The 27341-nt window shown below is 44.3% G+C and overlaps 1 non-coding gene across 1 annotated transcript; it reads left to right on the top strand.

Moving 5' to 3' along the window:
- The first annotated feature begins 13054 nt into the window (after positions 1-13054).
- On the top strand, positions 13055-13161 carry LOC112088631. The gene has a single exon (XR_002900577.1). It is a non-coding gene; the product is annotated as a small nucleolar RNA R71 (small nucleolar RNA).
- Positions 13162-27341: the final 14180 nt, after the last annotated feature.

The following is a 27341-nucleotide window of genomic DNA, read 5'->3' as shown; positions in this document are numbered from 1 at the left end:
GTTCGACCTTGACTTAGTGTAGAAGTGGTTCAGGAAAGCAGTTCTACATTCTTCCCAATTAGTAATCGATCCTGCAGGCAAAGACTTCAACCAACGGTGAGCTTTATCTGCTAATGAAAAAGGGAACAACTTACACTTTATATAGTCAGGTGGAATTTGGTTTGTTCTCATCATGCTGCAAATTTCTTCAAAGAGCTCGATATGGTCCATTGGATGCTTAGAAGGAACTCCATGGAACTGGTTTTGCTTCACCAATGAGATGATTTGAGGCTTGACTTCAAACTCATTCCGGTTTGGAAATGGTACTTGAATCGCAGATTGATTCTGAAAATTTTGAGTAGGTGCATCAAAATCAGCTATGCGATGGTTCCTGGCTTGTCTTCGGTGTTGATTTGCTGGCGGAATGGGGCGGTGGACGCGTTCATACGGCTGCATTGCTGGGTGGTCACCATCGGCCACATTGATGGGTGGATCAAGGTCTTCACGTCCTTCTCTCTCTCGGTTCTGGTGGTTTCTTGGAAGAACCTCATCCTCCTCTCCATCTTGTCGAGCATGATGACCTTCTATGTGATCATTCTCTTCGTTTTCTCCATGCTCGGACCCTTCTTGGTCCATATTTAAATTTCGATTAATAGGATCTCCAGGCTGGTCGTCGTTGGCCATTCCTTGCGTTCGTCTAAGTCTTCGAGGTTCTCTTTCGTGTCTGTCTATCTCGTCTAGAATTGGAATGTCTCCTGCAGGTCTACGCCTGGTATTCATGCAAAAGAACTAGAGATCAGGTGTCTAGAAAAGAAGTTAAAACAAGAAAAATAGCAAAAGGTAGCGAAACAAATCCCCGGCAACGGCGCCAAAAACTTGATGCGGTGCTGAGTGTTTCAACTACGTGAGGGAACAAGTTTTACCCTTAACAAAACAAATGAAAGCCGCAAGTGCACAGCTAATCAGTTGTAGTATTTAGGGATCGAATCCACAGAGATTTGTGTGCCTGGTATTCTTCTACGGTTTTTAACTTTATGTCTAGACTAACTTGGTTTTAAAGGTTGGTTGTTTTTCTTGAATTAAACTAAAACAAAAGAAAGCAAATAAATCTATCCTAAAAAGCAAGTAAAGAAATCGAATGAAAGGCAATAGAACAAGTAAAATATCGAATGAAAAACTAATAAGGCAAGTAAATATCGAATGAAAGGTAAATAAAGCAAGTAAATAACGAACTAAGGAAATTGAAATGCAGGTCTAAGAAAGCAAGTAAAAATCGATGGAAATTGTAAACTATGGCTAAAAACGCTGAGCTTTCGGGAACTCTAAGGGATCATAATCGGTTTTAACATTAAGGTAGATAGATTGGGATTGACGGATAACAATATATGGGTTCTAGAGCTAGAGTACGGCGGTAGGACTACGTCACTGTCGTGATCATAACCAACTGTTTCTCGCAACCCTGACCAGTAGGTTTCCACTCTGGCCCTGGAAGGGAGAGAACGCAAGAGCTGCATAAGACTCGTCAATACTCACGATCTCGCCGCAGGTAGGTTTCCACTCCTACGGAAAAATCGCCTGTTTCATTCTAGGGCTGATACTTAATGAAAACTTTCGCAACACTAACTATCTAGATCAGATACTAGGTGATCAATCAAGCATACATGCAATAAGAACAAGAATAAACAGAGAACAGGTCGAAATCCCAGATCTATAAACCTAGATGTCTTAATCGATTATGAGAGCCCCTTTCGGGAACCCTAAGCCCAACTCGGGATCTACTCAGACATGGCTGAGTTCGACATCATCATTGGTTTTAATAAAAGTAATGAAAAACAGTAAAGAAAAGAGATAAAGAAAGCTTCTCTATTGAAGAACTCGGACTTGAACAATCTTCTACAAAAATCTCATAAAAACGGCTAAAGGAAAAGGGTTTCTGTAAAGTATCAAGGGTTCTTCCTAAAAACGACCTAAATGACATGTATTTATAGTCTCCAATGCTCCATGGTCTCTAGGGTTCCGGAATTGAGGCTGGGAATGACTTTGGGCTTCAGATAAGTGGGCCTTAAGTCGGAGCTTGAATGCCGCGGTCGGGAGTGTTGTGACCGCGGCAATTGGCTTGTTGGCCGCGGTCGGGAAGCTTCTGACCGCAGCAAATAGCTTGTTGGCCGCGGTCGCGTGACTTGCTGGCCGACTCCGCGTGGCTTCGGGGCTAATGGATTATCTTGAGATCCAACCGTTGGAATGTCTCCAAACCAAGTGCATTTGAAAGCTGGTTGATTCTTCTATAAGTTATCCAATTTTGAGGGTGATCAGACGGTGAGAAGGTCTTCGTCTCTCTATGAGAGTTCTGACGGTCTGCATTTATCCAAAAGAGTCTTTTTGTTCCATTTTGTGCCTCTTTATACCAAATTACCTGAAAAGTCTTTTAAAATCCGGAAACATAGAAATCCTTTGAAAACCTTTGAAAATGGAGTAAAAACACCTGTAAAAGATATTAAAGTGATCCATAAAAATGGTCAAAATCCGGTGTTATCACAAGCTGAGAAAACTCCATATTTTTGAAGCATTCTTTGGTTTTGGGCCATTCCTCAATGGCTTTGATCTTCTCTGGATCCACCGATACACCTTGGTCCGAGACAATGTGTCCTAGGAACCCGATACACCTTGCTCAGTTTCGCGTATAGCTTTTGATCCCTTAACCCCTGCAACACCGCCCTTAAATGACCTTGATGCGTTTCCCGGTCTTTTGAATAAACATGTATATCATTGATGAATATGATGACAAAATCGTCCAGACAATCACGGAATATCTCGTTCATCATTTTCATGAAGGCCACCGGTGCAGTTGTCAAGCCAAAAGGCATGACCTCGAATTTGAAGTGGCCATACCTGGTCCGGAATGTTGTCTTGCGCACATCTGAAGGCTCTATGGGAATCTGATGATATCTTGAAGCCAAGTCCACCTTTGAAAACACGGTCACCCCTTTTAACTGGTCCAGCAACTCGTCTATCCAAGGTAACGGGTATTTGTTCTTAACAGTTACTCGGTTTAGCCCTCGGTTGTCGATGCACAACCTAAAGCTTCCGTCCTTCTTCTTAACGAATAGAACCGGTGCTCCCCACGGCGAACTACTCGGCCTGATAAATTCCTTTTCCAATAGCTCCTCTAACTGTTTCTTAAGCTCGGCCATTTCTGTCGGAGCCATCTGGTAAGGTGCCTTTGAGAGTGGGGTCATTCCAGGTTCAAGTTCTATCGTACATGGATCCGACCAGTTAGGTGGTAAACCTGTTAAGGCCTGGAACACATCTGCAATTCATTGACTACCGGAATTACCTTGATCTCGGCACCTTTGCCCATTTCAGCCGATGTAATGGTGGCCAAGTAAACCTCACTACCCTTCTCCAGCATCCTTTCCGCTTAGATCGCCGAGAAAATCAAACTCCCTGAAGTTGGTTGAATTCCCTGAAATTCCAACTTCCTTGTGTCCCGCTCAAACCACACCTGTCTCCGGTGACAGTCTAGTGTTGTTTTATATTTTCCTAGCCAGTCCATCCCCAATATCACTTCGTGATGTTTGAGTCGGACTATGACTAGATCCGCCAGTAGATTTACCCCACCGAACATCACCAAGATGTCATGGACTGTTCCCTGCGAGAACATGACCTGACCACCTGTGCCATTGACTATCACATAGTCTTTCCCAAGTTCTCTACGGAACCTGCTTTTTCCTATCATTTCCGGGCTCACAAAACTATGTGTAGCTCCGGTATCAAATAAGAGGTGTGTTGACACACCGCCTATTTCCAGGGTCCATACACATTTTTCCTAAATGCTAAGTTCCCTCCCCTTTTTACCCTGATGCAATGCCATGCTCAAAATTTAAATTATTGAACGGGCTAGGAAACTTACCAGTGATCTCACTCTAACTTCCGGCCTCATCAATTTCCATGGACAACTCGTAGACCCGAGGTGCCACAGCCTGTCTCTTAGCTTGTTGTGTGTCCCCGCTACGGTGTCCCCTTTGTTCCATCCGCATTTCCGCTTGCAGCTTAGAAGATTCCTTCTTCAAATGTCCAGCCTTTCAGCAATAGAAACAGGATTTTTCCTCGTTTTTAACCCTGAGCTGCCCTTGCTCAATACGCGGACAGCTTTGAACCGTGTGGTTCTTGCTTCCGCACTTGGCACATGCTCCAGCCATTTTCCAGCATGTGCCCCTGTGCTTCTTTCCACAAGTCGCACATTCCCCTTGTTCAGCTGAGGCTTGCTCGCCTTCACCGACCTGATCCCACTTCCATTTCCTGTTATCCACGATCTTACTCGCCAGGTTGGGACGTATCTCGCACCATCGCTGGCCCAATCTCAATTCCATGGCCGGCGATCCTTTGTGGTTTCAGCCGAGACACACGGTCGGATCGGCCTATCCCATACTCGGGCTGATGGTCATGTACGCCCGGAGAAACTCTTTATCACCCCCGCCGAATCTTACCGTCCGATCGGCCTAGCCCATACTTGGGCCGATCATCAGATTTTCCCGGCGAAGGAATAATTTAACCGTACGCTCTAACTACAGAACGCACCTTAGTTGTTCGTGGTCGTGTTGCCCTTGCCGCGACACTTGCTCTTCCTGGAATACCCTTCCGCGACCCGCAGCAGCCGCTCCGGTCGGTTTGTCTTCCGCCGTTCAATTATCTCGCTCTCAGTTTGTTAGAAATTTGGGCAGAGTTTCTCTCCCTGTTTGTGCATGCATAAAAATGGAGACAATGGGGTCTATTTATAGATTTCTCCCCCTTCCAACCGCTATAGGCAAACTGGTACATGTTGTTGGCCGAACGGGTGTGTTGATTGGGTGCATAGGCTTTGCAACCCTTCGGTCATAACCGCTGTAACCACCAATAACCGCCCAGCTCAGCTAGTCCAACTACCAATCAACTGAACCCAGCTACCAATCACTTAACCAAGCTGAACTGAGCTTCCCAGCAGCTGATCCAGCTAGCTTAGCTCAGCTATCCAGCTCGTTTTAGCTTCGCACAGCTTATTGAGCTTATTCGGTCTATCTTTCCGGTATTTCCTTCCTTTTTCACGGCTAAGTCTTATACCAACAAATTTAGCCGATTACTCTGGACATTGAACCGAGTTTTTTGCTTAGGCTCTCGACCATTCTTCCCCGCTTCAGGGCCATCGTCCGTCTCGATGATCCTATTGCGGATCGGGGACGTTACAGTCGATGCCTCAACTTGTGAGCTCACGACTTATTGAATTATTATCAAAGAAGCTTATTGCTCTCTTATTCTCTTGTTAGCGGCTAGAACATCAGTTCTCAACGGTATCAAGACGTGTGTTTCATTTGGGCATTTGTAGCCTAAACGATCGAAACCACAAACCTTATCAGTTACTATCCTTGGCTCTATTAGTTGGTATCAGATTCCAGCAGTTTTAATTTGTCAGTTAAAACTCGGTCCCTTTCGCTGAAACCATGGAACCTCAGAAACCAACAATTGAAGAACAGCAAGAAGAGTTTCGTCAGACGTTGGAGAATTTTACAATTGGTCTTCAAGATGCTTTTAAAGAAGCAGTGGAGAATGCTTTAACTACGGTGTTGCAAGACCAACAGGAACGATTTCAGGGTCGTCGTGAACCTCGACAAGTGATGCGATCATGGAACCACAGGCTGAGCCGTGGGTCAAAGATTAAAGCAAGGAACAGGAACCAGACACGGCCTTGGTCATTCCGGATGGGCCAATGACAAGATCACACACTAAGAGGTTGGTGGGAACCGTTCAGAAGCTACTTACCGCGTTCAGGAACCAAACCATGGAACCAGCGACAACCGTTGCCATGACCCTTCTCACTTACCAGGGTACTTACTGACTTCGGCCTGGTATAGTTTTTGGTACTCTTTTTACTTACATCCGGGTTTGTCCCAATGGGTTTACCGGGTGGGGTTTAAACGAGGTCAAAGGCTATACCACCACACGGCTGCGGTTCAGTATGTGCTTGGTTTACGGGTCCGAAGCTCAAGGGACAACTTCGGCTAAGAAACTCAAGAGTCATTCAAAGGAGTAGCTGAAGAGTTGTTCAAACTTTCATTTAATTTAGTCAAGACTATTTATTTCGTTTTGTAATTTCCTAAGCATAACTTTTCTCATACTTTCTCTTCTATATAAGGTGCTGAGAACTCAGAATCATTTCATCACTTTCCTTAATAAAATCTTTGAGAACTTTCTCCTTTTTTCTTTTGAGAACTTTTTTGATTCTTAGATGGTTAGCCTAGAATTATTTTTGGTTTATCAAGTTCTTCTCATCGGACTTGATGCAGCCTTCACTTTGAAAAGTCCGAGAATTTCGTTAGTAGTTTTAGGGGCTTAGGGAATTTCAGGATTCATATCTCACGCCCTAACATCCTTTAACCGGCGATTCTTTCTTTCTTTGTTCCACCCCCTTGTTTCAAGCCGTTCTTCGTGAGTTTGGGCCTAAGGAATTTTGGGAGTCCTTCTCTCACGCCTTAGCATCTGCTCCAAGAATTGTTCGGAGTCAAGGATCTATTGATAGTAGGAATTTTTCAATCCTTGATCAATTCCTCAACTACTCATGTCATTGTAGCACTTGAGGTATCAATCCAAATGGAGATATTCTAGACACTAAGACTATGAGGAGCTATCTTAATTCTAGTCTAATAAGCAGATGAGTTGGTAACAAGGTGATCTATAAACATAAAACAAACAAGAACAGGCAGTAATTAAGAATTAAACAAGCAAACAAGACAAACAAAACAAAGACTCAAATTCAAATAAAGAGAAAGCTAAACCTCTAGATGTGATCATTGATTAAGGTGCTTCAAATGTTAATTCATGATGTTAAGCAAACAATGCAACACTTGCAAATCTTTAGTCTAGACTTCCAATTCAGATTAATTCATTCTCATGACAGAAATCCCTTTGTCAACTACTTAATCAAGACTAATTCCCATTAGTGAATAAGCAATTAACAAGCATAAGGTTCCAAGTCTAATATGACCAGACAGCCTCTTTGTGTATCAAAATAAGAGCTAAGAAAGACTGAATCTTATACAGAAAGATAAAGCAAGCATCACATGATCTCAAATTCCAAACAACTTAGAACTCAAAGCAAGATCATTTCTTTCCCAAGACAATGACCACTATACTAATCAGCATTCAAACCTAACTCTCATTAGTGGTAATGATGATCAATATGCATTAATAAACAGTTCTAATATATCATTTATGCTTCAAACAAACATTCCCATGGCATTCAAAACATAAACTCTTAAGCTAGCTCATTCAGGCATTTCATCAAACACCTTTGGTGCATGAAATGCCTATGAACCCAGATTTCACTTTCTCAAGGAAATAAGGCATTAGGGACAGCTAACTAAGGAAAGGAAATGAGAATCTAAAACCTAAACATCATAAATCAAACATCTAAGCACCCTAATCTACACACCTAGAAGCTTAAAAGATGACTACTCACTAATCATGATGAACACACCATTTCCTTTGCAAGAAGTGATGTTAATCATGATTAGAAGCAAAGATAAGAAGATGAGATGATAAGAAACAGACTTATATTGATTAAATCCTTGAGATATCTCTTAACAAACTCGTTTTTTAACAAAAAGGGAAAGAGAAACAAGAGAAAACAAAGCTTAAGTCTTGGAAAAAACCCTAAAAAGTATTTATATCTCTCAAAAAACAAACCGGGTCAGCCCGGAACAAACCGGGTCCTGACCCGGCTTTAGTGGGTAAAGTGGAGAATGTGCGGGTTGGTCCAGTGTCTCCCAGGTCGCATGCCCAAGTCGCACAGGTGAAGAACTTGTCTTGTGAGACTTAAATCGCTTGGTTTTAGCCGCACGCCCAAGTAGGAGTGTTTTGCGAGTCTTTGTGCGGCTTAATCTTCTTCTTCTTCATCTCGCAGGACCAAGGCGGTTTCTGGGGAAAGTATATGTGCGACGTGGTCATATCTTAGTCCCAGGTCGCAGGCTCAAGTCAGTGTGGATTGCGAGTGATCGTGCGGCTTAGTTCCAAGCGCGACCAACTCGCATGCCTAAGTCGCACGATTGTGGACTTAGCATTTTTCTTGCTCGGGAGCCTCAGACCTTATCCAGTGATAGCTTACTTGCACTTCTCAATTCGCAGCATCAACTTCCAGGCATTCATCTTCAGGCCTGCGAGTTAACCAAGTCGCAAGACTATCTCGCAGCATTCAGAGCAGCTTGGACTACTTCGCATTCCGGGAAGCGTAACTTCCAGGATGTTGGTCCGAATTGTGTGATTCCGGTTTCCGAGGACAGAAGACTCATATATCTTCAACTTTGGTGAGGAAAGCTTCGGCGCTTGGGAAGTGGAAGGCTTCTTGGAGGGCTCATCTTCGCAGTGCATTTACACGATCAGAGAGAGGCGTCTAGACATGTGTCCATTCCGGAAACGTTATCTTCTTGATCATAGCTCCGAATTGAGTGATCTCTGACGTTCTGGAAAGAGAACTCAAATATCTCTGATTCTCATGAAGGCCCCGTAAACTGAATCGGCTTGGAAGTGCACCGTCCTTCGCATTCTTCCGAGCTCATTGGGTCGGTCCAAAACGGCAGCGAGACAGGAGTTCCTTCCGACGAGCTTAACTCTCTTCTCACGTTTCCGAATTCCATGATTCCACTTTCTCTGGAACCGTGATCCAATCTTCTCCAACTTTTATGAAGCACCCGACGGCTGAATCGGATTGTAAGGTTCCCCGGACAGGCGATTTCGGAAACGTGTCTGCACCCAGGGCCGAGAGATTCATTAGCCGGTACGCGTTTTGGCCGAGGAATCCAGCCGCGGTACACGAAAATGGCCGAGAAAAACCTTCCTGTGGTATGCAAGAATGGCCGAGAACCTCCAAAACCCATTTTCACCATCTTTCAAGCCTTGTTCACCATTCCACTTCCTGGATTCATCTTTTCAGCTCCAAATAGCTCCAAATACACCTGATAAACACTCAAAACATGCAAAGACTCATTGGGACCTAATGCAACTCCTAAGTTCTAAAACAAACCCTAATGACCTAAAATGCATGAATAAAACATGATTTGGATTGAAATATGCAACCTAAATTATGCAAATTGTGAACATATCAACTCCCCCACACTTATCCTTTGCTTGTCCTCAAGCAAAAAGAAACAAATGAGAGGAAAAGGTTGAATGCATTGGGAGCTCATTTTTCCTTTGAAAGAGAGAAGTGACCACTAAGAGAATTAAAGTTCATGCTCAATATGCAATGCAAGACCATACTCTGATGTATCAGCTCAAGAGTAATCTCCACAAGTTCTCTTATTCCTCAACTATTTGACATTCATTAAGCTCTTTACCAAGTGGATCAAATGATGCAATGTTCAAACAAGCAAAGTTTGGCTAGGGTGAGGTAATGAGACTAAAATGATCTCATCAGCGCCTGAGAGGGTTCAATGCAGCAAGGGGATCTCTCTATGAATGATCAAACTATGGCAGAATGCTAAAGGTAAAAAGCAACCTATGCATACAACGGCAAGGACTCATCCCACCCCACACTCTACTCAAAGCTTTCTCACTTGCTCAACCTCTCAAGAACCTCACTTTCCACACTCATTTTCCTCTCATTAGGGGACTCACTTTTCATTTTCACTTTCAAGTCTTGGAGTTCAAACTTTATATAGCTCTTTTTCACTTTCTTTTGTAACCTCTAGCCTCTTTTTTCTTTCTTTTTTTTTTTTAAAAACATTTGAGCTCTTTGGCTTCTTTTCTTTTCCCTTCACTTAGAGGATAGACTCTTTATTTTCAAAATACTAGAGCTCACTTTCGTTGACTCAAAACTCCAAGACTGATTTCTTTTATTTTTTTCTATCCCCTAGTTCTCACCACTCTCCTTTTTCCACTCACCAACAAGTATTCCCCCACACTTAGTTCTTGAAAAATCTCTCAGCTCCTTGATGATGGAACTTAACACTTAATGAGACTTGCCCTTGTCGCTCTAAACCTAACACTTTCTGCTAAGTTTGATCCAAGGTGGCCTTTCAATCACACACAAACATTTGGCTTGAAGGAAGGATGGGTTCAAGGTGAGGAAAACTGATCCAGATGTGGACTTAGCTATTTGAGCTAAGGAAGAGGGTGGTAAAAACAGGATTCTAGCTCAAATATGTATATAGGTATCCACAAGCTTATTCAAACAATGCATCACAAGATAATTTCAAGTCAAGTTCAAGGTTTTCACTTATTAGAGTTGAGTTCAATTCAAACTTGCTTCTCAGATTCAAACCATTTCAAGCCTTGCAAGCACAGAAGTCATTTCACAAGCATATTTAATCCAAATTCTCAAAGTGATGTACTCTCAAGGAAAGAACCTATCATTACTCCCATTTGCATATGATGCAACCTATATGAAAATGCAAACTAGAGTCAACCTAAAATGTGAATGCAACTACATGAGCATTTTTTGTGAAAATTTTTCAGATTTTTCCATTTTTTTTTTTTTGTGTTTTATATGCACTTAGATGAATGCAAAATGAGACTCAAAGTGAAAAGGAAAATAAGAGCAGAATAAACATGATTAGTAAACACAAAACCCCTCCCCCACACTTAGATAACACAGTCCCTTGTGTTATAAAAGCATGAGAAAGAGGAAAAATCAAACATGAAATGCAAAAGATAAAGAAAAATGCTAAATGCTCATTTACAAGTGTTTGCAGTGATACCTGGTGTGGTTCTTATGCAAAAGGGGAGTGAGTATCTGCACCAGATGAGGCCAGACACCACTGGAGATGGGTTTGGCTTGGCCTGAACTCCCTTGTGCGGCATGGTTTGTCTTGGACCAACTCGCACACCCAAGTAGGTGTGAATTGCGAGCATGTGTGCTACTTGGATCAGGGGAGAACTGACTAGCACACACAAGTAGGTGTGATTTGCGAACAGGTGTGCTAGATGGGACCTGACCTTGTCCAACTCGCACACCCAAGTAGCACACCAGGCGGCTCACCAGTTTTCATTCCTTAAGTCCTTCCTCAGCTTGTTCACAGACTCCTTTTCAATTTGTCCTTGGACCACAGCATTCCTAAGTCACCTTAGACCTGAAAACACTTCACAAAACCCATCAAAATATCCTAAAACATGAAAAAGAAGAGAAAAGATTAAGAAGATTATATACAAGGATAAGCTTGGGGTGTCTCTCAAGAGCACTTTGTTTAAAGTCACTAAGTTTGACTTCTTACACTCTTTTTAGTGAGGGAGTGGAGGAGCTTTGATGCTCCTGGTCTTGTCCATGAATTCAAGCATGAGGTCCTTGTTCATCAGCTCTTGGACACCATCAGATCCTTTGTCTATGAACTCTGGTGTGAGGATAGCTCTGACTTTGGCAAATGGTCTTAATCTTCCATTGCCTTTAACTTTGTATTCCACAGCTCCACCATCAAACTTCCATGGAGTGAGAGTTAAGACTTGAGAAGAGGACCCAAGAGTGAATGATTTGGTGCTTGTTGGGTTCTTGTCTTGAGACCCTGAACCATTGCTTTTGTTGCTGCTGACTCCTTCTCACTTGGTGTAGGAGAAAAAGATTCCAAGCCAGCTTCATCATCACTAAAGAAATCTCCTTCAAACTCAAGATCAGGTCTTACTAAGGATGCTTTATTTTTCTCAACAGATGCAAGGGGTTGGGCTTCTTCTATAGTTCCAATACTCCCCACATACTTCATCTCATAGTGTTTCAACTCATCAGAATCATCAGATATAACCCCACAAAATCCAGCAAGAGGAGGTTTAAGGGGATAAGATACTTCATCATCTACCTTAGTAAGCACCACTCTTTGAGTATCAAAGTCCATCCTTGCTCCTGTGCTGTTCAGAAATGGAGTTCCAAGCAGAAGAGGTAGCTCTTTGGTCTTTTTCATCTTCATGACTACAAAATCAGTTGGAACTGTGCATTCACCAATCTTTAATGGGTAGTCTTCAAGGATTCCATATGGCTTCCTTGAGGATGAATCTCCAAAGGTAATTGACATGGGGTGATGCTTAAGACTCTTGATCCCTAGTCTCTCCACCATGTCTAAAGACATTACACTGATGCTTGATCCAGAATCACACAAAGCATTGTCCACTTTCAAATTTCCAAGAGAGCATGAGATGGAGAACTTTCCTGGGTTGCCTAGCTTGGGAATAGATTTGGGTTTCACCATTGTTGAGCCAGTGCTAGAGACTCCATCAGATGTCCTTCCTTGAACCATTCTCTGATCCTTTCCTTCAGCAATCTCAGAATCATTCTTTTTCATATCAAAACAAGCTGCCTCCCCACCTTCTTTCTCAATGTCCTCATTGAGATCACAGAACAGGAAGTCAAACTCCTCTATGATGGCGTCCTCATCATCTTGTGTTAGGCACTTTGCACTTGAGACATTGCCATGGACAAGATCCTCAATTTCTTGGACAGCAGCAAGATTCTCATCATTTGAGAGGTTGGCATTGCAGTATTCTGTTGGATGTGCAACTGATGTCCCTGGTAAAGATCTTGAGCTTGAGAACTGCAGTGGCCCTTGTTGTTCTCTAGAGTCTTGACTTTGGAAGCCAGGGTTGAAAGCTGAGATAGAAGATCAGAATAACTGCAATCCACCTTGTTGTTAATCTCTGCCATTTTGTTGTTAAAGTCCATGGCACCACTTGCTTGACCTTGGAGAATTTGCTGGAGCAGGTTATGTACTTCTTGATCCTTATTCCCTAAGTTCTGTTGGAGGCTTTGCTGTTGGGGAGGGACAAAACCATGCTGGTTATTGATGTGAGAGTGAAAGTTCTGGGTGGGGTGATTCTTGTAGTAGGTGAAGCCTTTTTGGTAACCTTGATGTCTTTCCTTGTCCTTTCTTCTTCAGCACTCACAGCTCCTCTTGAATTCCTTTCAAAGTCTGATCCATAAAGCTCATAACTCTGAGCTACATTCTCCACTAGGGTCATGGCATCATTGACTTCCTTGGTCATGAAATTACCATTTGAAGCTGTGTCCAAGAGAAGTCTGACCTTTGGTAAAGCACCTCTGTTGAAGGTACTTAGCAGCTGACAATCTGAGAATCCATGGTGAGGGCATTTCATGGTATACCCTCTAAATCTTTCCCAAGCCTCACAAAATGATTCATGGTTCTTCTGAATGAAACTTGAGATTTCATTTCTTAACCTTGCTGTTCTTGATGAAGAGAAGAACTTGGTTAGAAATGCTCTTTTGCATTGCTCCCATGTTGTGACTGATCCTTGAGGTAGAGACTTTTCCCATTGATGAGCTTTGTCTCCTAGAGAAAAAGGAAATAGCCTCAACTTGAAACTGTCCTCACTCACTCCATTGATCTTAGTTAGATCACAAACTCTATCAAAGTTGTCAATGTGATCTAATTGGTCTTCTAATGCCAAGCCATGGAACTTTTTTGATTGCACCATGTTGATCAAGCCAGATTTGATCTCAAAATCGTTTTCAGGTGTTGGAGCCTGAATCCCATGTCTCTGACCCTGAGCCTTGGCCTCATCACCAGCTCCTACAACTTGTATTGGACGTGGAGGTGGAAGCTCTTGCTGATTCTGGTGGTTTCCATTGCCACCATGAGCCTGTTGCCCTTGATCCATACCCAACCTCTCAATGTGCACAGCTCTTTCTCTTTGTCTTCTTGCTTGACTTCTTGTGTTCATACACCTGAAAACAAACACAGCACTTGAAAGTTAATCAGTAAAACAAAAAAAAATGACTTGATCTCAAGAAGATCCAAAGTCCTAATGCTAGAATGAATCCCCAATTGGCAACGGCGCAAATTGATAATAGGAATTTTTCAATCCTTGATCAATTCCTCAACTACTCATGTCATTGTAGCACTTGAGGTATCAATCCAAATGGAGAGATTCTAGACACTAAGACTATGAGGAGCTATCTTAATTCAAGTCTAATAAGCAGATGAGTTGGTAACAAGGTGATCTATAAACATAAAACAAACAAGAACAGGCAGTAATTAAGAATTAAACAAGCAAACAAGACAAACAAAACAAAGACTCAAATTCAAATAAAGAGAAAGCTAAACCTCTAGATGTGATCATTGATTAGGGTGCCTCAAATGTTAATTCATGATGTTAAGCAAACAATGCAACACTTGCAAATCTTTAGTCTAGACTTCCAATTCAGATTAATTCATTCTCATGACAGAAATCCCTTTGTCAACTACTTAATCAAGACTAATTCCGATTAGTGAATAAGCAATTAAAAAGCATAAGGCTCCAAGTCTAATATGACCAGACAGCCTCTTTGTGCATCAAAATAAGAGCTAAGAAAGACTGAATCTTATACATAAAGAGAAAGCAAGCATCACATGATCTCAAATTCCAATCAACTTAGAACTCAAAGCAAGATCATTTCTTTCCCAAGACAATGACCACTATACTAATCAGCATTCAAACCTAACTCTCATTAGTGGTAATGATGATCAATATGCATTAATAAACAGTTCTAATATGTCATTTATGCTTCAAACAAACATTCCCATGGCATTCAAAACATAAACCCTTAAGCTAGCTCATTCAGGCATTTCATCAAACACCTTTGGTGCATGAAATGCCTATGAACCCAGATTTCACTTTCTCAAGGAAATAAGGCATTAGGGACAGCTAACTAAGGAAAGGAAATGAGAATCTAAAACCTAAACATCATAAATCAAACATCTAAGCACCCTAATCTACACACCTAGAAGCTTAAAAGATGACTACTCACTAATCATGATGAACACACCATTTCCTTTGCAAGAAGTGATGTTAATCATGATTAGAAGCAAAGATAAGAAGATGAGATGATAAGAAACAGACTTATATTGATTAAATCCTTGAGATATCTCTTAACAAACTCGTTTTTTAACAAAAGGGGAAAGAGAAACAAGAGAAAACAAAGCTTAAGTCTTGGAAAAAACCCTAAAAAGTATTTATATCTCTCTAAAAACAAACCGGGTCAGCCCGGAACAAACCGGGTCCTGACCCGGCTTTAGTGGGTAAAGTGGAGAATGTGCGGGTTGGTCCAGTGTCTCCCAGGTCGCATGCCCAAGTCGCACAGGTGAAGAACTTGTCTTGTGAGACTTAAATCGCTTGGTTTTAGCCGCACGCCCAAGTAGGAGTGTTTTGCGAGTCTTTGTGCGGCTTAATCTTCTTCTTCTTCATCTCGCAGGACCAAGGCGGTTTCTGGGGAAAGTATATGTGCGACGTGGTCATACCTTAGTCCCAGGTCGCAGGCTCAAGTCGGTGTGGATTGCGAATGATCGTGCGGCTTAGTTCCAAGCGCGACCAACTCGCATGCCTAAGTCGCACGATTGTGGACTTAGCATTTTTCTTGCTCGGGAGCCTCAGACCTTATCCAGTGATAGCTTACTCGCACTTCTCAACTCGCAGCATCAACTTCTAGGCATTCATCTTCAGGCCTGCGAGTTAACCAAGTCGCAAGACTATCTCGCAGCATTCAGAGCAGTTTGGACCACTTCGCATTCCGGGAAGCGTAACTTCCAGGATATTGGTCCGAATTGTGTGATTCCGGTTTCCGAGGACAGAAGACTCATATATCATCAACTTGGGTGAGGAAAGCTTCGGCGCTTGGGAAGTGGAAGGCTTCTTGGAGGGCTCATCTTCGCAGTGCATTTACACGATCAGAGAGAGGCGTCTAGACATGTGTCCATTCCGGAAACGTTATCTTCTTGATCATAGCTCCGAATTGAGTGATATCTGACGTTCTGGAAAGAGAACTCAAATATCTCTGATTCTCATGAAGGCCCCGTAAACTGAATCGGCTTGGAAGTGCACCGTCCTTTGCATTCTTCGGAGCTCATTGGGTCGGTCCAAAACGGCAGCGAGACAGGATGATAGAATCATGGAACAGATGGGAGCTAAGTACGAGGAACAAATCGAGGTTCAGTCCGGGACGCAAGATCAAATGGCCGAGGTGACCGAGCTGAGCGAAGTCGAGGTTCAGGAAAGGGTACAAGACCAAGATACCGACCAGCCCGACGTCCTGGCCATACCAGTTGGACCCATGACCAGGTCGCATACAAAGAAGCTTATGGGGGCCATCCAACAAGTTCTTACCAAGCTAAGTAACAAAGGCCGAGCTGACGTCCCAACGCCCGTGAACAAAGTCATGACCGTTCTCAGGTACTCTGGTCCGAACTGACCTGGTTGGGGTGTTGTGTTAATACTCTTTTTCCTTACATTCAGTTTTGTCCCACTGGGTTTTCCGAATGGGGTTTTAACGAGGTTAATACACACCCATCTCGCAACCATGGTTCGATTCGCGGCCAAGTATAACGGTCAAGGAAGCTTAAAGGTTTAGCGAGAGGACGCGAAGGGTCATCCGGAAATCCAATCGTTATTCAACGCATCTAGTCTCGTTTAGTTTTCATTAATGTCTTTTAATTTCCGTTAAGACCTATGGTCTTCCTTTTAGCCTCTATATAAAGGCGACAATGTACTTGGATCTTTCATCACTTATCTTTTAATAAAATTTCTCTTTGAGTTTTCTCTTTTGTTCTTTATGAACTTTGTCGATATTTTGGTCGTTAGCCATTAATCGATCTTCGGTTTATCAAGTAGTTTCACCCTGCTTGACGCAGCCTTCGAATCCAAAGTGTGAGAGAGAGTTGTAGTCGTATTTGGGGCTTAGGGAATTTCGAGACTTGTCTCACACCCTAACATCCGGTATCGCAACCCCCTTGATCGTTTTGTCCATCCCCTCGTTTCCAACCTCTTCTTTGAATTTGGGCCTAAGGATTTTCGAGCCATAGCTCACGCCTTAGCATCTCTTTCACCGAATCGGACTGGATCCAAGGATCTATCAACCTACAGCGAGCCAAGTGTGTGACAATTCTAGGACGGTCTTCTATCAAGTGGTATCAGAGCCACACACTTGTGAATCGGTACTATCTTTCTTTTTCTTTAAAATTCTGTCTTTTCTCATCTTTTCTCTTGTAAATCGATCATAAAAAAAAAAAAAAAGAAGTTCAAAAGTCAAAAAAAAAAAAAAGAAGTCCAAAAGTTTAAAAAATAAAAAATAAAAAAGAAACGATCTGAATTCTTTTCTTTCTATCTATTCTTCTTATCTCTTAAAACGTCCAACTTGCTTGATTCACCGATTCGATTGAGGCTTAAGTCGACTTGTCGATTTAGTTTGCTTAGAACCGGAGAGAAACTAGTGTGTTGTGAGGTCATTAAGAGAGTGAGTGAACAAAGAGGGAAACACTTGTGAGCAACGGTACGAAGCCGAAACGACAACGACCTCGGAGGAATGAAGCTCCGAATCCCTGCGTTTTACGGCAAGAGTGACCCTGATGCGTTCCTGGAATGGGAAAAGAAGGTTGACATCATCTTTGGATGTCAAGATCTTCCGGAGAGGAAGAAGATCAACCTAGCTGCATCGGAGTTCAACGGTTACGCTATAGATTGGTGGGATCAGATTGTGATCAGTAGAAGAAGAAACGGCGAACGGCCCGTTGAAACCTGGGAAGAGATGGCCACCTTGATGAGGCAACGGTTCGTGCCTGCACATTATCAACGCGAGCTGCACACCAAGCTCAGACGTCTTACTCAAGGGACTAAGTCTGTAGAAGACTACCACCAGGAGATGGAGAGGCTTATGATCAAAGCCGATGTTTTCGAACCGGAGGACGCAACGATGGCGAGATTCTTGAGCGGTCTAAACCGAGACCTTCAAGACCGAATGGAACTTCAGGAGTATCAGGACATGTACGAGATGTCACACAAGGCAATCCTCTTGGAACAACAACTCAAGCGCAAGGGAACAAATTGTTTCACTACCGGAACTAGCTCGCGACCGACCTACCGAGTTGATAAGGCGGTCTACCCTACACGGCCAAAGTTCAAAGCCAAGCCCGGTCAAAGCGCCGACCTCAAAGGCAAAGCCGAGGTAACCTCAGCACGGACTCGGGATATCGAATGCTTCAAGTGCCGAGGCAAGGGTCACTATGCGAATAAGTGCTTAAATCAGAGAGCTATGATTATGTTGGACACCGGTGAGGTCGTCTCCGAGGCTGAAAGTGAAGCTGGGCCAAAATACGATGAGGAGCCTGAGGAGGAGTATGCGGCTGGAGGAGAGCTACTGGTAGCCCGACGTGTGCTTGTGTCACAAGAACCGGTCCGAGATGAGGATCAAAGGGAAAATCTTTTCCACACCCGATGTATAGTCATGGGAAAGACTTGCAGCATGGTCATAGATGGTGGGAGTTGCACGAATGTGGCGAGCCAGAACATGGTGGAGAAGCTCGGGATGCAAACCATCAAGCATCCGCATCCATACAATCTCAGATGGCTTAATAACCAAAGGCAGCTCAAAGTCACCAAGCAAGTGACCGTTCCATTCAAGATCGGACGGTATGAAGATGAAGTGTTGTGCGACGTCTTACCCATGGAGGCCGGACAAATTCTGTTAGGACGGCCGTGGCAGTTCGACCGGAAAGCCGTTCACGACGGTTTCACTAACAAGCATTCGTTTGAACACCAAGGACGTAAGGTCGTGCTGGCGCCTTTATCCCCACACGAGGTATATCTGGATCAAATCCAATTGGAAAGAAGTAGCAAAGGCAAAGCTACCATGAGCGACCCCCAAAACACCTCCACTAAAAATGAGAGCGATACACCGAGTGAGCCACCACAAAAAGCCTTAAGTATTCAACCCGTGAGAAGAGAGACTCTTTATGTGAGGCCGAGAGAAATAAAACAGGTTGTGCTTGAGAGGCAACCTTTCATCTTGCTTATGTTCAAATCCGCTTTGGCTAGCACATCTAACTCCGAGCCGGAACTTCCGAGCAGGATTTCTTGGGTTTTGCAGGAATACGCGGACGTCTTTCCCGAAGACAACCCAGGCGGTCTACCACCGATCCGAGGTATTGAGCACCAGATTGACCTCGTCCCTGGAGCATCCTTACCCAACCGACCTGCGTACCGCACCAATCAGACTGAGACCAAGGAACTCCAACGTCAGGTCGACGAACTGATGGCCAAGGGCTACATCCGTGAGAGTCTAAGTCCATGTGCCGTGCCCGTGCTCCTAGTGCCAAAAAAGGATGGAACCTGGCGAATGTGTGTTGATTGCCGAGCTATCAACAACATCACGGTAAAGTATCGCCACCCAATTCCACGTCTTGATGACATGCTAGATGAACTTTATGGGTCTAGTGTGTTCACAAAGATAGATTTAAAAAGTGGTTACCATCAGATCCGAATGAAGGAAGGAGATGAGTGGAAGACCGCGTTCAAAACCAAACATGGTTTGTATGAATGGCTGGTCATGCCATTTGGCCTAATTAATGCACCTATTACTTATGCGGTTAATGAATCATGTGCTTAGGTCGTTTATAGGCGTCTTTGTAGTGGTCTACTTCGATGACATTCTGATATACAGTAAGAGTCTAGAGGAGCATGTGAATCATCTGAAACAAGTATTAGAAGTCCTTAGAAAAGAACGTTTATTTGGGAACTTTAAGAAATGTTCTTTTTGTACAGATAACGTGGTGTTTCTAGGCTTTGTTGTTAGTTCACAGGGAATACAGGTGGACGAGGAGAAGATCAAGGTCATCCGAGATTAGCCAAGACCCAAGACGGTTGGAGAAGTTCATAGCTTCCACGGGCTGGCCGGATTCTATCGCCGGTTTGTCCGAGATTTCAGCACCATTGCTGCCCCTCTCACCGAGGTCATCAAGAAGGACATTGGATTCAAATGAGAACAAGCTCAGGAGGAAGCGTTCAACACCCTCAAGCATCGGCTTACGCATGCACCCTTACTCTCCCTGCCTGATTTTCTCAAGACTTTCGAGATCGAGTGTGATGCATCCGGAGTGGGGATAGGAGCCGTGCTCATGCAAGAGAAACGACCAATCGCGTACTTTAGTGAAAAACTTGGAGGAGCAACGCTTAACTACCCGACCTATGACAAAGAGCTTTATGCTTTGGTCCGAGCTCTCTAGACTTGGCAACACTACTTGTGGCCCAAGGAGTTTGTTATCCATACCGATCACCAGTCTTTGAAGCATCTCAAAGGACAACAGAAGGGTCGAGTTCATCGAGACCTTCCCTTATGTGATTCAATACAAACAAGGAAAGGAGAATGTTGTGGCAGACGCACTATCCCGACGCTATGCCCTGATCTTGACGCTTGATGCCAAGATACTTGGATTTGAGATGATCAAGGAAGCTTATGCAACCGACCTGGACTTTCAAGAAGCTTACCGCGCCAGTTCTAAGTTTGCCTATGGCAAATATTATCAGAGTGATGGTTACTTGTTTTATGAGCATAAATTGTGTATACCTAACACTTCTATGCGTGATTTGATTGTCAGGGAGGCACACGGAGGAGGCTTGATGGGACATTTCGGAGTTCTCAAGACGCTAAGTATGGTCCAAGACCATTTCTATTGGCCACACCTCAGGAAATATGTGGAACGAATATGCCAAAGATGCACAGTGTGCAAACTAGCTAAAGGCCGCAGCCAGGGCGCAGGAATGTACACGCCCCTACCCATTCCCACCGAACCGTGGACAGACATCTCCATGGACTTCGTCCTCGGGTTACCTAGGACCCGCCGAGGTAAGGATTCCATCTTTGTCATAGTCGATAGGTTTTCTAAGATGGCACACTTTGTCCCATGCCACAAAACCGATGATGCTTCCAACATAGCCGATCTGTTCTTTAAGGAAATCGTTCGTTTACATGGAGTTCCTAGAACCATAGTGTCAGATCGGGATACCAAGTTTCTCAGCTACTTTTGGAAAACGTTGTGGGCTAAGTTAGGAACTAAACTGTGTTTTTCCACAACTTGTCACCCTCAAACCGACGGTCAAACCGAAGTGGTCAATAGGACCTTGTCAGCTCTTTTGAGATCGGTCATTAAAAAGAACCTTAGGACTTGGGAGGAATGTTTACCTCATGTTGAGTTCGCTTATAACCGAGCTGTTCATTCTACAACTTTGTTTTCACCATTTCAGTTAGTTTATGGTTTTAATCCTCTTACCCCTTTGGATCTAACCCCTTTACCAATGAATGAGCGTGAAAACATGGATGGGAAAAAGAAAGCCGAGCTGGTGAAGAAAATGCATGAGAAGGCAACACAGAACATCGAAAGAAAAACAGAGCAATTTCAGAAGTATGCCAACAAAGGAAAAACCAAAAAGATGTTCGAGCCCGGAGACCAAGTGTGGATCTACCTAAGGAAAGAAAGGTTTCCAGAAGAAAGAAAGTCTAAACTGCTGCCGAGAGTAGACGGACCATTCACAATCTTGGAGCGGATCAACGACAATTCATACAAGATTGACCTCCAAGGTAAGTATTCAGTTAGCTCAAGTTTCAATATTGCTGATATCATTCCTTTTCACGCAGATGAAGCCGACTTGAGGACAAGTCCTTTTCAAGAGGGGGGGGGATGATAGAATCATGGAACAGATGGGAGCTAAGTACGAGGAACAAATCGAGGTTCAGTCCGGGACGCAAGATCAAATGGCCGAGGTGACCGAGCTGAGCGAAGTCGAGGTTCAGGAAAGGGTACAAGACCAAGATACCGACCAGCCCGACGTCCTTGCTATACCAGTTGGACCCATGACCAGGTCGCGTACAAAGAAGCTTATGGGGGCCATCCAACAAGTTCTTACCGAGCTAAGTAACAAAGGCCGAGCTGACGACCCAACGCCCGTGAACAAAGTCATGATCACTATCCGTTCTCGCGAGCTGGGCCTAAGGACCTTCGATGATAGAATCATGGAACCGATGGGAGCTAAAGACAAGGAACAGATCGAGGTTCAGGCCGGAACACAAGACCAAGTGGCCAAGCTAAGCGAAGTCGAGGTTCAGGACGAGGTACAAGACCAAGGAGCCGACCTGAACAACGTCTTGGCCATGCCAACTGGACCGATGACCAGGTCGCGTACCAAGAAGCTCACGGGAGCAATCCAACAAGTTCTCACCGAGCTAAGGAACCAAGGCCGAGCTGACGACCTAACACCCGTTCACAAAGTCATGACCGTTCTCAGGTACTCTGGTCCGAACTGACCTGGTTGGGGTGTTGTGTTAATACTCTTTTTCCTTACATTCGGTTTAGTCCCACTAGGTTTTCCGAATGGGGTTTTAACGAGGTTAATACACACCCATCTCGCAACCATGGTTCGATTCGCGGCCAAGTATAACGGTCAAGGAAGCTTAAAGGTTTAGCGAGAGGACGCGAAGGGTCATCCGGAAATCCAATCGTTATTCAACGCATCTAGTCTCGTTTAGTTTTCATTAATGTCTTTTAATTTCCGTTAAGACCTATGGTTAGCCTTTATATAAAGGCGACAATGTACTTGGATCTTTCATCACTTATCTTTTAATAAAATTTCTCTTTGAGTTTTCTCTTTTGTTCTTTATGAACTTTGTCGATATTTTGGTGGTTAGCCATTGATCGATCTTCGGTTTATCAAGTAGTTTCACCCTGCTTGACGCAGCCTTCGATTCTAAAGTGTGAGAGAGAGTTGTAGTCGTATTTGGCGCTTAGGGAATTTCGGGACTTGTCTCACACCCTAACATCCGGTATCGCAACCCCCTTGATCGTTTTGTCCATCCCCTCGTTTCCAACCTCTTCTTTGAATTTGGGCCTAAGGATTTTCGAGCCATAGCTCACGCCTTAGCATCTCTTTCACCGAATCGGACTGGATCCAAGGATCTATCAACTTCCACCGAGCCAAGTGTGTGACAAATCTAGGACGGTCTTCTATCACAGGAGTTCCTTCCGATGAGCATAACTCTCTCTGCTCACGTGTCCGAATTCAATGATTCCACTTGCTCTGGAACCGTGATCCAATCTTCTCCAACTTTGATGAAGCACCCGACAGCTGAATCGGACCGGAAGGTTCCCCGGACAGGCGATTTCAGAAACGTGTCTGCACCCGGAGATTTGGGCCGAGAGATTCATTAGCCGGTATGCGTTTTGGCCGAGGAATCCAGCCGCGGTACACGAAAATGGCCGAGAAAAACCTTCCTGCGGTATGCGAGAATGGCCGAGAACCTCCAAAACCCATTTTCACCATCTTTCAAGCCTTGATCACCATTCCACTTCCTGGATTCATCTTTTCAGCTCCAAATAGCTCCAAATACACTTGATAAACACTCAAAACATGCAAAGACTCATTGGGACCTAATGCAACTCCTAAGTTCTAAAACAAACCCTAATGACCTAAAATGCATGAAATAAAACATGATTTGGAATGAAATATGCAACCTAAATGATGCAAATTATGAACATATCATCTATCAACCCCCGCCGATCCAAGTATGTGAAGTCCTTAGGGAGATTGTATCAACAAGACAGGAGACATGATGATACCAAGGATAAGGACATGTTTGAAAATCTGTTCGCAGCTCCGATTCATGCGAATCGTGATCGTCCAGCAAACTATGACCTTAGGGATGATCAGCGTGAGGAAGGATGCATAGATCGACATGATGCTCGAGTTGAGGTTGCACGTCCAAACCCTGCATCTAGGTGGGAATCAGGCTTTAAAGTGGATAAACCCAAATTCGCAGGAACTTTAAACCTAGAGAACTTTCTTAATTGGTGAAACGTTTTGGAGGAGGTGTTGGAACTCAAAGGAGTTCCGGATGACAAGCGTGTGCCATTGGTGGCAACTTATTTCAAGAGTCGTGCCATGGCATGGTGGACACAGCTCAAAGACACGCGTCGTAGTGCAGGAAAAGAACGCATTGAGACTTGGGAGTGAATGAAGAAGCATATGCAGTGAGGTTTTCTGCCGTATATTTACGAGTGCACCTTGTACAACAGATTCCAAAATCTGCGACAAGGAGTGTAACGTCCTCGATCCGTAATAGGATTGCTGGGACGGACCATGGTCGAGAAGTGGGAAAGAAAGGCCGAGAATCTAAGCAAAGACTCGGTTTATGGTCCAAAGAAATCGGCTAAGTTCATTGGTCAAAGACTTACCCGGGAAAAAGAAAGGAAAGACCGGAAAGATAGACGGAAGAAGCTAAAAAAGCTGTACGGAGCTAAAACAAGCTGGACAGCTGAGTTAATGATACGAGCATGGACCCGAGTAATGACGAGGTGCGAACTGAGGCTCAGGTCGGAAAGCAGGTTCAGGTCGGGAAGCAAGACAAAGTGGCCGACCTGAATGAAGTCCTGACCGTGCCAACCGGTCCAATGACGCGGTCACGAGCCAAGAAGCTATCAATGGCCGTTTGGAGGTTATGTTCTGACCTAAGGACCAAGAATTCGGACGCTGCACCAAGTGACCAAGTTGTAACGCTTTTAACCTACTCGGACGGTGTAGCTCCTTAATACTCTTTTTCCTTGCATCCGGGTTTGGCCAACTGGGTTTACCGGATGGGGTTTTAATGAGGTTAAGGGTTACACCACTCTTGTCCGCATGTGGTTCACTAGCCGTTACAAAGAAGCCGAAAGATCACTCGCGAGAAGGAGCCGAAGGGTCATTCAAAGGGAGCCGAGTGGTCATTCAAAATTGTTTAAATGCTTTCATTTAATTTCTTTGTCTTTTGCACTTCCTTTTTGCCCCTATATAAAGGGCCAGACTCACTTGTATTTTTCATTCACCTTTATCGAAATATTTGAGATTTTCTCTTGTGCTTTCTGAGTTCTTCTTTCTTAGGTGGTTAGCCTTGAAAGTTTTAATTTGGTTTATCGAGTTCAGTCCATAGAATTCGACGCAGCCTTTCTTTTCATCTTGTTTCGATTTTGTTCAAAGTAGTTTAGGGGCAACAGGATTTTCGAGATCAAGTCTCACGCCTGTTCATCCTTTACCCGCGAGATCTCAACTTGGTGTTTCCACCATCTCGATCACTATCCGTTCTCGCGAGCTGGGCCTAAGGACCTTCGAGATATCCTCTCACCCCTTAGCATCTCTCCGATCAAACAGATTTGGCCGAGTCTTATCAACCTCAACCGATGGAGCAAGTGCAAGTCCTAGGGAAATCGTATCAAGTGGTATCAGAGCCCACTTGCTTAATCGGTAGTGTCTATCTAACTTTTCAACTTCCGCCTTTTCTCATCTCTTCTTTTCTGTTATTTACGTTATAAAAAATATAGTCCATTTAAAAAAAAAAAAGTTCAAAAGTCAACAAGAAAAAAAGAAGAAAGTATTCTTTTCTGTCTATCTTTTCTTATTCTTCTCCTTTCAAACGCTTGATATTCCAAGGAACCTAGAGGCAGCCATCGTAAATCATGTTTAGAACCAGAAGAAAATCTCTTGTGTGTGATTTGTGAGATCAATAAGAGTGTGAGTGAATCAAAGAGGGAAACACTAGTAAAGGGTTTTTGTACTAACGAGTTTGTTTCTTTTTGCGAGGTACTTGTATGTCATCCGACTTTTCTCTGAACAATTGCGAGTTCTACACGTTCCGAGACGGTAATCACGTACGCTGGTATACTCCCAAAGAAATGGAGGCCAAACTCAACGAGATCACCGATATGATGGAGCGTATGAGCCAGCGGATGGAGCGGCTTGAAGGACAGCCAAGACAAATGGAGGAAAACGATCAAAACCGCGAGGAACCGATGCATATACGCCGGGATCGGAACTATGAGTTGGAAATCGATAATCCATTCTATGCGGATAACCATTCATCCGGAAGCAGCCGAGTCAGGCCGCAAGGCAACCGCGGGGCACACCGTGGCCGAGCTGGAGGGAACCGCGACCGAGGACACAATATTCCTGCCCGGAATCTCCATGATCGCCATGAAGGTGGGCGACCTCAGCGACCAGTCCAGGACAATGTGAAGCCGAACCTGCTAGAGGACGAAATGATAACGATCTAGGAGGCATGAAGCTACGGATCCCTGCGTTCTATGGAAAGAACGACCCTGATGCTTTTCTGGAGTGAGAGAAAAAGGTTGATATCGTCTTTAATTTTCAAGACTTATCGGAGAGGAAGAAGATCAACTTAGCGGCTTCCCAGTTCAATGGCTATGCCATAGACTGGTGGGACCAGATCGTGACCTGTCGACATAGGAATGGGGATGAGATGGCCACCCTCATGCGGCAGCGGTTCGTTCCGTCACATTACCATCGCGAGCTACATACAAAACTTCGGAGGCTTACGCAAGGAACCAAATCCGTGGAGGATTATCATCAAGAAATGGAGCGGTTAATGCTCAAAGCCGATGTATTTGAGCCCGAAGACGCGACTATGGCCAGGTTTCTAAGTTGCTTGAATCGAGACTTGCAGGATCGGATGGAACTACAGGAATACAATGACATGGCGAGATGTTACACAAGGCTATTCTGGTGGAACAGCAACTCAAGCGGAAGGGCACCAGTTGGTATACCCCTGGATCCAGCTCTCGACCGACCTACCGAGACGACAAGACCACCTACCCATCGCGACCTGACAACAGACCAAAAACGGACACCAAACCAAACCAGAACTCAGGCAAGACCGAGGTCAACTCATCCAGGACGCGTGACATCGAGTGTTTTAAGTGTCGGGGCAAAGGACACTACGCCAATAAGTGCCCAAACCAGCGAGCAATGCTTATGCTCGACACCGGAGAGATTGTGTCCGATCATGAGGAGGAGACCGAGCCGGTTTATGATGAAGAGGAGACCGAGGAGCGAGCTGTGTCTGGAGAACTTCTAGTAGCACGACGGGTTCTTATAGCTCAGGAATGAGACAAGGAGGAAGACCAGAGGGAAAACTTATTTCACACACGGTGCCTGGTCCAAGGGAAAGTGTGCAGCCAGATAATCGATGGAGGAAGTTGCACCAACGTAGCCAGTACCAGCATGGTCGACAAACTTGGTTTAGAAACCCGTAAGCACCCTCACCCCTACAACTTACGGTGGCTCAACAACCAGCGGCAACTTAAGGTTACCAAGCAAGTCACTGTGCCAATAGTCATTGGGCGATACGAGGACGAGATCGTTTGTGATGTTCTTCCCATGGAGGCCGGCCATCTTCTCTTAAGGCGACTGTGGCAGTACGTGATACGAGCACGGACCCGAGTAGTGACGAGATGCGAACTGAGGTTCAGACTGGGGAACAAGCTCAGGTCGGGAATCAAGACCAAGTGGCCGAACTAAGTGAAGTCGAGGTTCAGGACGGGAAGCAAGACGAGGTGGCCGACCTAGATGAAGTCTTGTCCGTGCCAACCGGTCCCATGACGCGGTCTCGAACCAAGAAGTCGTCCATGGCCGTTTGGAGGTTATACACTGACCTAAAGACCAAAGATACGGATGCTACACTAAATGACCGAGCTGTAACGCTATTGACCTACTCGGACGGTGTAGTTCCTTAATACTCTTTTTCCTTGCATCCGGGTTTGTCCCACTGGGTTTATCGG

Source organism: Eutrema salsugineum, unplaced genomic scaffold, assembly GCF_000478725.1.
Source record: "Eutrema salsugineum unplaced genomic scaffold, Eutsalg1_0 scaffold_14, whole genome shotgun sequence".
Lineage (NCBI taxonomy): Eukaryota > Viridiplantae > Streptophyta > Magnoliopsida > Brassicales > Brassicaceae > Eutrema > Eutrema salsugineum.
The sequence above is the reverse complement of the archived record's forward strand: the minus strand, read 5'-3'. Positions and strand labels throughout refer to the sequence as shown.